General features: G+C 34.5%; 1 pseudogene; it reads right to left on the bottom strand.

Moving 5' to 3' along the window:
- Positions 1 to 9,043: 9,043 nt before the first annotated feature.
- LOC143609811 (receptor-like protein Cf-9 homolog) lies at positions 9,044 to 12,262 on the bottom strand (annotated as a pseudogene).
- Between the last annotated feature and the right edge of the window lie 568 nt (positions 12,263 to 12,830).

Genomic DNA, 12,830 nt, shown 5'->3' with positions numbered 1-12,830 from the left:
TGATCATATATGAGAACAAAATATGGAGATACAAAAATGAAACTGCATGATCGCTTGAAACGATAATAAAAGGTTCTCTTACATTTTATGTATTGTATTAAAGAAGCATATAATACATATACGATCATAAACATGAAGTTTATGGATCATGATTATATAATGGCATGGTCGGTTAAACCACACCGAATCAATGATGTGAAATTTATTGAGGAACTAAAAGATTCTTTCTAACAATTATACATGTAATATTGCTCTCGAAGGGAATTATATAACCAAATGAAGGAGGGTGTGAATCCCTAAATGTCATGGAATTGAGAAAATGATACACATATCCTAAACATGATACCATTTAGTGTTTTCAAAATTGATGCATCGTCTAAATAGTTATCAATTTCACAACTTAAAGTTTGTGTGATTTGTGGCTTAGCTAATGAGATAGCAAGCACAATATTATGGATTTTCATATTTATATTTGGTTATATAATGAATTCGATTCCCAAGTTATTAATAATCATTGGGATAATTGTTGAACTCCATATAGATTATGTTCACAAATAAATTGCTTTTGTTGTGAGACAATTATTGAACGTCTACAATTGATTTCAAAGAATGTGATTATAAGAGCTACAATTCATGTTTGCATTTGGGTACATGTATGTTACATACAATATCATAATTCACATCAAGCCAATAAGTTATAATAATTACTCCCCATTAAAGTTGGTTTTTGGTCAGGAACCAATTATTTATCATCTAATATTTGGTGTGTGTTATATATTGAAATTAATCCACCACAACACACAAAGATGAGACCACACAGGAAGTTGGGAATTTATGTCGGGTATTAAATTTTATCTATGATTAAATACTTAGAGCCATTAGTGAGATATTTGTTTATGGCTCATCGGTGTTCATTTTAGTGAATTAACATTCCCAACATTAGAGGGAGATATAAAGCAGTTGGAAAACGAATTTAGTTGGAATGAATTATCACTGATCCTCAAACTAAATTATATGAACTAAAAGTTCAAAGGATAATTCATGTATAAAGATTAACGAATCATTTACCAGACGATTCACTGACCAAAAGGGAGTGTCTAACTAAGACACTTATACAAACTGCTAATTCTCCAATTAATAAATGTCCCAAAAGGACAAACACGTATTGATAATAAGTCTAATGCACGCTTGTAGCGTGGTAGATTGATCGGTTCCAAATGTAAAATTTCCTCAAAAATTGGAGCAAGTAATAAAGATGGTCAAGTCGAGGTGCAGTAAAAGGTCTCTTGAATGAGATTAGACATGATGGTTCTTAAAGAACTTTAGGTACCTGAAAACAAAGAGCTCTAAAAAATTATTGTATCATGTCTATAAATATATATGGAATCGAAATAAAGTCGACGTCATTATACTTTCATTTATATATATAATTAGCGCTTGAAATGATGACGAGGATCAAGAATCTAAATCTGCCTAGGAAAAATGATTGGCCAAAGCGGAAAGACGCAAACAAGGCAGAGTTGAATTCTCTAAATAACGGAAAGTTTTGGACCAGCAGTCCGTACAACTAAAGTTATAAAATGTGTTAGATACAAACGGGTATTGTATATGAGTTATGAAAATTCATCAAGTGATATAAGGAAAAATTGATGCAAGACCCATGATTAATTATGAGGAGACACATTCTCCAATGGTGGAAGCAATGACTTTTCGATAACTAAACAGTCTGGTAATATAATGAGAGAATTTATATGCGTCTAATAATTATTGTTATTCAGTTGATACTGAAAGTTCACAAGAAAATATATGAAAGATTTAAATTATCAAATCATGTAAAGTAAGTTCTCGAGAACATATTAATTGTTGTGTATAGAGCCATAAATCCCATTTTATTCATTGAAATCTGTTGACTTTGTATACCATCCCATTGTAAATAAACGATCTTATCATAGATCCATTGTGGTCTTGAAATTATATAATAATGGAAACAGCAACCCTAGTCGCCATCTTTGTATCTGGTTTACTTGTAAGTTTTACTAGGTACGCCTTATATACGCTTTTGGGCAACCTTCTCAACAACTAAGAGATCCATTCGAGGAACATGGGAACTAATTGAAGTAATGAGCCTCCCAATACTGGGAGGCTCATTACTTCAATTGCGATAATGAGAAATCATTGAATTTTTTTATTTTTTAGTTGAAATTTTCGGCGGTTCTCTAAAAAAGATAGCGAAAAAAATTATCCCTAGAGTCGAGACTAAGAGGAATGTATAAACCAATGCTTCCATAGATTCGATCGTGGTTTACAATTATAGCTTCCAGGCCGTATTTGAATACTTTACGATTATTGAATATGTTGAACATAAATGGAACTCCTGAAGAGTTTCCTAAGGCAGTTGTATACTTGAAAGGTTGATTGATACATCTTAATGATGGAATTCTTGTGCATCAATAATCATACACATAGAAGAGAATGCACATGATGAGTACAATATCTCAATAAACAAAAAAATTGTACAATATGGAATTTTGATATGTGACATAAAATTATGTGTTAATGAGCAAGTTTATGCAGCAAAAAATCATAGAAAAGTGAATGCGTATGCATAAATTGTCAAGTTGACAAGAAGTCCATGATGGATTCGTGAATGCATGGATTTATGATTATTACGTATGGACTAAATTATTCGAATTGACTTTGGCACAAATCAAGAGATATTATGATAAAGAGGGAGATAAGTTGGATATAATTAGTCATACTTTTATCAAAATTTCACTCTTAAAAGGTCATTATAATCACAATTTACAATGATGTACATATCACCAAGAAAAACTTATGAGCTTTCAAAGAGAAAATTCTTTTTGAAAGAACTTGACACAGTATGATTATTGTTCGACTTATAGTTTGAGTATATGTGTAATTATATGCTTATAAATCCATCAAAGTGCATCTAGAAAATGTTAAGACATTTTACCATGGACAAATTTAATCCTTTTAGCATGTTAAAAGATGTCTAACAATGACTCTATATCATTGTCTATCTGAATATGAATATTATTGGTTCAGAAATACCATAATTAAATACATATATGCATTATGTTGTTAGCTATATTATTATTTTCTTTATTTATATTTATCAGCATGTGACACTCGTCAATTTCAGGTTAACTCCGTTAATCTAAACTCCGTCAATTCAAACTTAAGATCACTTGATCTATAACGCACATCTCATTACATTTAAACGGTTTTAAATGACGCTTGACAATCACTACACATGTAGTCTTTCGGGATTGCACCGAAACACACACGAGTCGACTCAAACCATTGGTGAACAAACGACAAACATCAAAACAACAAATACGTGATAATTATGTGTTAACATATATGTTACTTAATATGTTATGTGTAATGCTAAACACAAGAAGCAAGAACTAATTGTTTACACTAGAAAATTAATAACTAAAAGTAGAGGGGCCATTGTGTAACATATTATTATTATTATAATAATTAACAAAACCCTACACTCCCTCCCCTCTCCCTAGACCGATCGGCCCCCTCTCCCTCTCTTCTTGGCTGCCGTAAACACACACACACACATACAAGGATTTTCAAGCTTTTGTTGAAGAATTAAGGTGCTATTAGGTAATTAACTACTTCTCTATGCATTCTATGTGTTTAATTTTGATATTGAATGGGTTAATCAAAACCCTAAATTCTTGAAAGTGATGATTAAAATGAGTTAGGGTTTGATTGTATGTTTGATGATGAATTGCTAGTGAATTGATAACTAGTTGTGTTATAATTGCTTGTTAATTACTTGTTCTTTGATTTTAAACTTTCAAGTAAAACCCTAACTATGTGTGTAACGTAAAATTGATATGCATGGTTGGTAAATCTTGTGTCTAGAGTGTGATATGCATGGGTTATGGTTCATAGATTGTTGTTATGTTGAGTTCTGATGTAAACTAGTACTGGACAGATTGTTGATTGATGTTTAGACGACTGTAACTGGATGTTAATATGGTAATCGGTCTAAATTATTAACACTACAGTGTACTAGGTTGAGTCTAGTTTCTAAACAGTCCAAATTTGTAATTTTTGGACGTGTAAAAGTTAGCTTTTATTATTTTACAAAAACGTAGTGCAAGTCTGAATTGTGGGGTCTGTTGTTAGGCTGTTTTGAAATTATCATATCTCATAAACTACAAGAACAAATGGGTTAGTTCCACTTCTGGAAGTTAACATATTGAGTTAAGAATCTAACTCAATTGGTCTTGCATTAATTGAATTTACCATTTAACGGGAATAACAAATATCATTCTGTTGCGCACGATTTTGACTGCTGTGAGTTTACTGTAATGTTTTGGTCTTTATGAGAAAACTATGTGGAATAAAAATACAATAAAAATAGTTCTGGAAACCTAACTCATGTGTTCTTTTGTGACGATTTTTGGTGAATTAATTGATATATTATGATCTGCTGAATAGAGTAATCTTTCAAGTAGAAATCTGTCTTGATAAAACTAGCTGCTGAACTATGTGAAAATACATGAAACGCGTTTGTTAATAGATAATTGCCATGTCTTGACTAAATTGCCCTTGTGGGGAGATAATTTACTAGTAATGTACAATGTTAGTATTTGATGCTTAAGTAGTTGTATACATATGTAACGTGTGTGTTTGTCGAGTCACACATAATTCACAAACGAAACACAAAACGTATCTCATGCATAGGTATTATGTGCCGAGTCTAGAGACTCAATAGTAGTTTAAATACTTAGAGAATTTCATTTTTGTTTTAGAGCACTAGTGAGGATTTTCTTTGACGCGCATCTCTCGGATTTGTTTTTGAATTCTTCGCAAACAGTGAGTTTCACGTTCCCCCTTTACTCTTTTAAACGCTTTTTACTTGGGGGAGATAACATACTCCAAACACTTTAGATTTTGTTATTGGTTATATATCGCTTGTAAGGCTAAGTGGCAAACAAACCAACTAAAGTCCTTCATAACATCGAACCGGTTAGTATTTGTATAATAGCGAGTCACTGTTGAGTAGTACTACTGGGTTTGACAAACCCCACCCAACTCTAAACTCGACTGTAGGTCGAGTGGGTGTAATCTTGGCTAACACATTACCATGGTCGTGGTAGACATGGTGACAAGGCATATGCTAAACAGTCAGCTTCGGTGTCGAACACTTAGTAATACTTGTTTTATAGGCTAGCTACCTATTGATATATAATTGACTTAACATTATCTGGTAACGCAAAAACAAACACTTAAACGTAAACGTTTTCCTTTATTTATATATGTGAACTCAGCAACCCTGTGTTGACACTTTTAGTATGTTAATCTCAGGTAGCCGGGGCGGGCGCGCGGTATAGGGACATGCATTTCATTGAACACTATCGTTTTGAAAACTTGCTTTTAAACTTTTATTAATTTGGTTTTAAGTCGTCCTGCGTGACGCAACACTTGGCTTATGATTTACGCTTCCGCATTCATTAAACTTTAATATTTGTGGTTTAAAAACTTTGAATATGATGTTTGATTATAACTAATGATTCCGATCCTGTTAGTTCACACCCTCTGACGGTAAAACGCCGTTAGTGGATTTTGAGGGTGTGACACAGCATGTGTCCTGCTATGAGACATCAGAATGGGTTAAAACATATATTTCAGGTATGAAAATATGTGTTTATATTTTACTAACCCATCAAACAAAGTTTGGTTAGTCTTGTTGATGCAGAGAAATACAACAAGATCATAGTGTTTACCAGATGAAGCAATAGAAGTTTTCACGTGTAGATCATACAACATCATTCAACTTAAGTATTCAAATGTCAACGAACGAAGACGCAAATGATTGACCACAAAGTTTTGAGCAACTTTCATAGTAGATCGATATTTACCATTTTGACAGATTTATAAATCAGGGGGAGACAATACGCGCTGCACTCTTTTTCCCTTAGTTATGGTTTTGTGCCACTGGGTTTTCCTAGCAAGGTTTTTAATGAGGCAACATCAACATGCGTATTAAGTTGATAACCAAGGGGGAGTGTTATAAATATATATTATTGTGGTTATCAATACCTAATATAGATTAGGCTTATTGTCCAAGTTATCTTCTCTTTGTATACATCTTATTATACCTCATTGTAATATACACCCTATTAATGAAATCTCTCCCTTTCTCCCTACATCTCCTTCTTCTATGTGTAAGCTATTAGGTTTGTTTCACAATATCCAGCCACTTTTCTAATATATAACCCAACTGTATATTAAACTGAGCTAATAGCAAGTGGGCCTTCACAAGTCTTGAACCTCTTAGCTACAAGCCCACTATTAAATCCAGCAATCCCAACGTTTATAAATCTTGTCCAAGCTCCAAGTATTCACATGTAATATAAACAGGAAAAATAAGAATGAGATAACTCTTTATATATAAATCAATAATTGAATTGTAAAACAAAGAAAAGAAAGTGTATTTTTGACATTTTTGAGCTCTTTTTCTTAAGTTTGAGTTTGGCTTGTAGTTCAAGGTCAAGCTTGAGCTCGACTCGCTTATTATTTATTAATTAACTTAAATGTTCATTTTAACTATTTTTATATATTTTGATAAAAATATTGAACCAGCCTAGGCTTGATTGGAGCACGCGTGTCGTACCTTAAATGAGCTTGTTAGTGCACAGAAATTTGACACTGTGGATACGTTATCCTGGCATAAGTTTCTGGATCAGTGATCCTTAGTCAGATCCCATCAGGATCAAGGATCCTCAGTACTTATTATTTACTAACGATTGTTTCCTGTGTATAACATTATATATAACAAATGTAACGGCTAGAAGACCTGGTCTACCACCTATTTCGCAGCCTGAGTGATGGAGCACGTGGTCAAAGTGGTTGTTACAAGTATATTCAAGATAAAGGCGGATTTTTAGGAAAAATGGTTAATGGTATTTATTATTAATAACTCCATTGAGTTATTATCTTTGATTTATATTGAGATGATGATCAGTTAGGAAACACATGTATTCTCACACACACTAGAGCATAACCATATATTCTCTCTACACACTAGCTTACTTGGTAACATCGATCATCAACTCCATAACACTTGCAACCACCTTTTATTTATCAATATACTTGACGGTGATAGTTTTCACCGTCCGAGGGTTTTTTGTGCCGGAGACCACGATAATCACATACTCATCGACCAAAGGTTACCTTGTTGATCTTTGACCGAAAAGAATCGACCAACGATTACTTAGTTAATCCTTGACCGTGGAAGTTCGACCAGAGATTACCTTGATAAGTTTTGAACGAAGTAAGACTATCTTGGTTAAGGGCTTTTTCCCTCGTGATCAAATCACTGTGTTCACACAAATTACGATTACGCATCCAATATTATCGAATTAGCACTATACCTCACATTTACGAATTTGGATACTGGATCCTTAGCAGATTTTTATCCAAAACAGAGCTAAAGCACAGCTCCCGCTCGACAACGCTATACGATCTTCCCTTACATGATATAGCATTATTATGGCCTAAGCATTATGGTGGACTTATCACTTATTATCGTGAAGGATGGTCCGTAACTCCGTATAAGCCTGGGTTCTTCAATGTAAGGTTCCTTAAAGATTAATATGTGTAGAACCCAATCCTGTTGGATCACGCCTAGACTTGGTTAGGTTATAGGTATAACTACTACAACATGATAATTAGTTGTGTAGTGCGTGTGTGTTTGGGGGGGGGGGGTAATGTCAAATACGCATCCGCCACAACTTTTTCACTAACATGTCTAAATACTTCTCTTGGCACAAAGCACATCCATTCTAAAACTTGTGCCAGCTACTATTTGGTGCAATTTTTGCCAAGCCTAAATGCATTTGGCTCCCTTGTATCGAAGATAGATCGACAACCGACTTAGAATTGCATGGAGATATTTATACACCCAAAGTCCGGAAAACTTGGTTATACTTGCTGATAATTAGCACTCGCTACGTATCTGAATCACATCATTATCATGATAAACATTTCAAATGAATTTTAATTAGTCCTTGAACAATTCATGGGCATTTCTATTCTTGTCTACTATGATAAGCTTTCCATCTTAGTCAAAGAACCAAATGTCTTTATATTTCTTTTGAATGCAACTAAGAGACCTGTGGAAACTTAGTTAGATCAATATCTAGCACGTACAAATAGATTTGAAGTCATTTTGGGAGCATTTTTAGCTTTATATATAGCATATAAAGTGGATATTTTTTGTTGCAAATGTAGATAGAGCCATAGAGGTTTGATAAAAGGTGAAACTCTTTCTCTAGTAAGAAATTTGCGGATGACATCCTTCGACTATTGCATGTAAATTAATTCCCTAACATTCATTTCTGTGATTGGAATGGTGTTTCATGTGGAAACTTAATTAGATCCATCTGGAGCTCTTTAGCTCATAGAATGATTCAATTCATTTATATGATTGGAATGGTGTTTCATGTGGAAAATGCCACATAAATGGAAAATAAAGTTTAGAATAATGATTTTCTTGAATTCATTGCAGGCAATAAAATCTCAGTATTGGAATTATGACTATCTTGAATCCCACTTACCATGACATAAATATGCTGGAAATAATAACTAAATAATTCACGCATACAAAGTATTTCGCAAAAAATTTAGAAAACTAGAAACATGCGATCCAGAAAATTTACAGATTTCCCTACGTCTTCATAGCCGTTAAAAGACTTTCTGAATCACGATTTTGCTTTTTAAAATCAAGCTGTATCAACAAATTAATGATCGATGCCACCAGAATCCTGAATTTGCATATACTAGTTTCCTATAAATGCACACGTATGTGTCTCCATAATGGTTGTTTGATGACTTGATCATCAAAATTCCAAGCACACACTTAATGAATAAAAATTTAGGTTCAACCACATTAACACATGACCAGCCACTGACCAAATACATTAAGCAATATATAACTCTGACATATTATATTAAGAGATCAAAAAGGTACTACATAGTTAAGTAATTGCTACACGACTGCATTATTCAAAAGATCCCAGCTCCACCCCAAACTTCTCCCCCTGAGACACAAAAAATTGAAAAAAGTAAGACAAAAAGATTATGTTTTTCTTTTTCGCATAGCTTGATGAAATTGGAAAATATGTGAAACAAATTATACCTTCAAGAAACTAATGTCTTTTCGGGATATATATGTGTCTTGTATTTTTCTTGTACAAGATCATATGCTCCACGGCATCAGCAATTGCATTGAACCATTTTGGTCTTCCGGTCGACAACACGAGGCATCCTATCACCAGTCCAAGTACGGTCGCAGATCCATATCCTAACACCACCGCTTTCCAAGTAAATCCATTCTCCTCCTCATCTCCATCTTCTTTAAGTTGTGGTTTATGTGGATACCCACCGCACTTTTTGTGCAATGGAAACCCACAAAGTTTTGGATTCCCTTCGAATGAGTTCACATCAAACGTGTTGAATTGTTTCCCTTGTGGAATACGCCCAACAAGATTGTTTTGTGAGAGATTTAAGAATTCAAGAAAAGTCAAGTCTGCAAGGCCTTGAGGGATCTCGCTTGTGAGTTGGTTACAAGAAAGGTCTAATGATTCAATCTCTGAGAGATTCCTAAGGGTATGTGGAATTCGACCTGTGAGGCTATTGTGGGATAAGTCAAGCACTATCAATGCGTTAAGACTTCCGATAATGTCTGGAATCACCCCTTTGAAATTATTGTTTGATAGATCAACAATTGTGTAATCAACAACAATTTGTGGGAAATTTCGCTCCCCCCTTTCGCCACTAAGACAATCGAGTAATACACACGGCCTATCTTCAAATACTCTAGTTTCGTGCCATTCTTTTCCACGTTCTTCATAGCATTGAAATTTTGAAAATATTTTCGTGGAAGTCGGACAACAAATTTATTATGAGACAAGTCAAGAACTCGCAGACATGAAAATGGGAATTTATCTGTGGAAGATGTTACAATTGGACCATGGAAATTGTTTGACTTAAATACAAGTGCCTGCAAATTTAGAAGATCTCCTAGCCAGCCGGGGAAGGCACCATTTAAGTGGTTGTTTCCCAAATCAAGAATTTTCTAGTTTTGACATTTGGACAAAGAAGTGGGCACATCTCCTTCTAGTTGATTTCCGTTCAATATAAACCCCTCTAGTTCTCCACAATCCCCATATACGTTTGGAATGGATCCTTGAAATCGATTGTTCCCAAGATCTAGCATTAAAAGAGAAGAGATGATATTTTCCACACACTTCGGAATTACTCCACTAAAGTTATTATTGGACATATCCCAATACCTTAGACTGCTCATGTTGCAAATTGATGGAGGGAATGGTCCCTGAATCAGGTTGGACTGAATATGTAGATTATGTAGTGTTGGCCATTGAAATTGGGGCAAGCCTGTTACGGAGTTGTTTGAGATATCAAATGTGAGCAGCATAATTTCTCCTATCTCTCCTGCCCAATCAGGAAGGTGGCCGTGTATATTGTTGTTGGACAGGTTTAGAAATATAAGATTTTTCATGGCTTGTAACGACTCTGGAAACACCTTTATCTTGCAAGAGGCCAAACTTAAGGTGTTAAAATCAGGGTTGACATACCGTGTAGCATTATTCGTCAAAACAGATAAACCACTGTAAGAAAGATCGAGATCTACAAGGCTTGCGAGGCTTGATAACAATGTATCCAACTCCCAATCACCTCTGAAATTATTGAATGAAAGATCTAGGTAAGTGAGGTTGGTGAGTTGTCGAAATGTTTGAAGAATGGAGCCTTGATGAAGCAGACTGTAAGCAAGTTTTAGTTCTTTTAATGATTGAAGAGAAAACAGCTCGAACGGTATATTTCCACTGAACTTGTTATCATCTAAATATATAATTTCTAAAGAGGGAAGAGTAAACAACCAAGATGGCAATGGATCACTAAGCACGTTGTGTGATAAATCGAGAGTAGTAAGGTGTCTAAGCTTAAATGGGGATTTGGGAAGAGATCCCATCAATTCACAATATGAGAAACTCAAGAAGCTCAACGACTTTAGATGGCCAGTTGATTCAGGTATCTCTCCTGATAAGTTTGTGTTTGACAAATCTAACCATGTGAGAGAGATGCTAGTACTGCTCATGTTAACTTTGGGCAATGGACCAGTGAGGTTTTTGTTCCCTGACAAGAAAAGTTCTTCAAGATATTGAAGATTGAAGATGTTATCAGGTAATTTCCCTATCAAGCCAGTGTTGCTGAGATCCAGTGATTTCAATGAAGAGATATTAAGATATGTTGGTAAAACAGAACCTATATTTACATCTGCAAGCGAAACTTCTCTCAGAAGAGAAGAATTTTGAAGAAAACAGATGAAAATATCCGGTTGTATTCGTAAGTTATCATTCATAGAAAGATCAAGTGTAACCAAATTCGGAAGAAATGAGACTTCTGATGGGACCTGGCCTGTTAAATTGTTAAATGACAAGTCGACAAGTTCCAAAGATTGACGATTGAAAATGTTCCGAGGTAATTTTCCTTGCACTTCAGTCTCCCGAAGATTTAGTGATTTTAAAGAGGAAGAGATATTAAGATAAGTAGGTAAAACTGAATAGATAACAACACCTCGAAGTAAAAGTTCTTTCAATATAGTAAAATTTCGAAACAGATTGTTAAAAACATGAGGTCCAAGACTGAAATCAAATGCATTCCAAGAGAGATCAAGAGACACCAATTTATTATGGAATGTGATATCCATTGGAACTTGCCCAGAAAATCCACATGTGGAGATGTTGAGATGCGTAAGACTATTAGAAAACCTTCCAAATCCATTTGGAAATTGGGAAGCAGTAAAATCATTGAAAGCGAGGTTGAGTTTCTCAAGGCGAGGAAGGTTAAACAGGGATGTGTTAGGATGAATGGTACCTTGCAGCATACCGTTACTAAGATCGAGACCGATAACATCACCTGTGGATTGGTCGCACGTGACTCCATTCCAATTACAACAATCTGTACTTTTGTTCCAGGTCATCATAATTGGACTATGATTAGAATCAAGCCAAATGACTGAGTTGTTGATGGAGGAAAGGCTTTGTTTAAAAAGTAGCAAAGCAAGGGTCTGTTGAGTAGAGCATTTATGAGCAGTAGTGAAAGATGAAGAATGAAAACCAAAGAAAATAGACAAAAGGAAGATGAAGAGAAACAAAATTGGATTGCTCATTCTCTTTAGTTGCATGTTTGTCCTTGCTATATTTAAAATATACACAATGCTATCAATATATATATATATTCCAAATCATGCATGTTCATTTTCTGGCCTCGTTCGACTCATTGGATAGTCCAAGTCTATTATGACGCTATTTTCTCGTCTCATTAACTCATCACATAGTACAAGTCTATTCGTTTGTCCAAGTCTATCGTGACGCTGTTTTCTCGTCTCATCAACTCATTGCATAGTCCAAGTCTATTCGTGTTCAAGTTTATTGTGAATTCGTGACGCCAACCCGAAATTGAAATACACTGATTGAAGGATAAAAGTAATCAAGCCCCTTTTTCTACATAAAGTTCTATATTTAATACATCATCGAATCATGAAATATTAAAATTGACATACAGTAATAAGAAATTGAACATGGTGATCTTGTGCTTTTCTAGATCGTTGAATAGGTAGGTTCTCAATAATGTTCTTTGTTGGACTGGGTATTAATTTCTTGATGGGACCTTACTATTAATTTCTTGTCAAATTGGTAGAAATTTCTAACTTATAATCAACTTAATGGTACAACTATGATCAACCAGTACAT

Source organism: Bidens hawaiensis, unplaced genomic scaffold, assembly GCF_021521415.1.
Source record: "Bidens hawaiensis isolate Kalapana, Puna unplaced genomic scaffold, B.hawaiensis_p1.1 tig00016075_1, whole genome shotgun sequence".
NCBI classification, from domain to species: domain Eukaryota; kingdom Viridiplantae; phylum Streptophyta; class Magnoliopsida; order Asterales; family Asteraceae; genus Bidens; species Bidens hawaiensis.
Note: the sequence above shows the minus strand (reverse complement) of the source record. Positions and strands in the feature narration are given on the sequence as shown.